Source organism: Limulus polyphemus, unplaced genomic scaffold, assembly GCF_000517525.1.
Source record: "Limulus polyphemus unplaced genomic scaffold, Limulus_polyphemus-2.1.2 Scaffold1318, whole genome shotgun sequence".
NCBI classification, from domain to species: domain Eukaryota; kingdom Metazoa; phylum Arthropoda; class Merostomata; order Xiphosura; family Limulidae; genus Limulus; species Limulus polyphemus.
Window position 1 is genome coordinate 273,020 of NW_013666928.1, and position 960 is coordinate 273,979.

At 36.6% G+C, this 960-nt stretch overlaps 1 protein-coding gene across 2 annotated transcripts in view; it reads left to right on the top strand.

Annotated features, from left to right (window-relative positions):
• The first annotated feature begins 217 nt into the window (after positions 1–217).
• Positions 218–960, top strand: part of LOC106463077 (neuropeptide Y receptor type 2-like) — a 10,286-nt gene continuing 9,543 nt past the window's right edge. Inside the window, exon 1 of one of the 2 annotated variants that reach the window (XM_013923048.2) lies at positions 218–642. The gene's annotated coding sequence lies outside the window, so the exon portion shown is untranslated. The remainder of the gene's footprint in view (positions 643–960) is intronic. The other variant, XM_022390482.1, reaches the window with a different exon arrangement.

The window sequence follows — 960 nt, forward strand, 5'->3', positions numbered from 1 at the left end:
TGAACAAAGAACACGCGTTTACTGGAGCCTCTGAGAGTTTCTTATCTTTAAGTCACAGATGGTGAAGACAACCGAAAAAAAAAGTCTTTCAAGAAATTAATTGAGATGTAGATGGACGGAGAATTTAGCACATGGAGAGGACAAGCGGTGACGAGTTCCCCATCCACCCTCTTCAACGAACACAGCCGACAAATACCAGCCACTAAAAGTTTTGTCTGTTTGTTAACAGACCACGTTCTTCTTTCTTTGTCGTGGTTCTCCGTGTTGTTTGTCTGCACAGCCCGGAAACCTTCAATCAACTCAATTAAAGCCTCTAGCCACGAAAACATTCAGTGGGTCTATAGCATAGTTTAAATATACTCCGACGAAAACTGATTACTAAATTACGTCTGACGCAATACAGAACCAGAGTTATAAGTCCGCCTGGAAAGTATGCAGACTAAGCCCATTACACAACCACTCCTATATAATAGCATATAATGCTTCTAAGGGAGTATACTCAATAGATAATTCTGCTGGATTTCTCTAGCTTCTAACCGTCCAGTTAGTCTTACTCTTACGGTCACGTTAACATTATCCAGCTTCAAGTGTGGAAATGATTAAGGCTTCATTATAAAGAATATGTATTTATAGACTTCAAAGGTATGCCCCATAAAGCCTATGTTTTTGTTTGTTTGTTGTTCTTGTTTTATGTAAGTGCATGAGCAAAAATGTGGGCGTATTTTTTTTGCCTACTTTGTACTTTCACAATATTCGTCAGTCTTCGTATTATTTTTATTACTTTGTACTTTCACAATATTCGTCAGTCTTCGTATTATTTTTCTTACTTTGTACTTTCACAATATTCGTCAGTCTTCGTATTATTTTTCTTACTTTGTACTTTCACAATATTCGTCAGTCTTCGTATTATTTTTCTTACTTTGTACTTTCACAATATTCGTCAGTCTTCGTATTATTTTC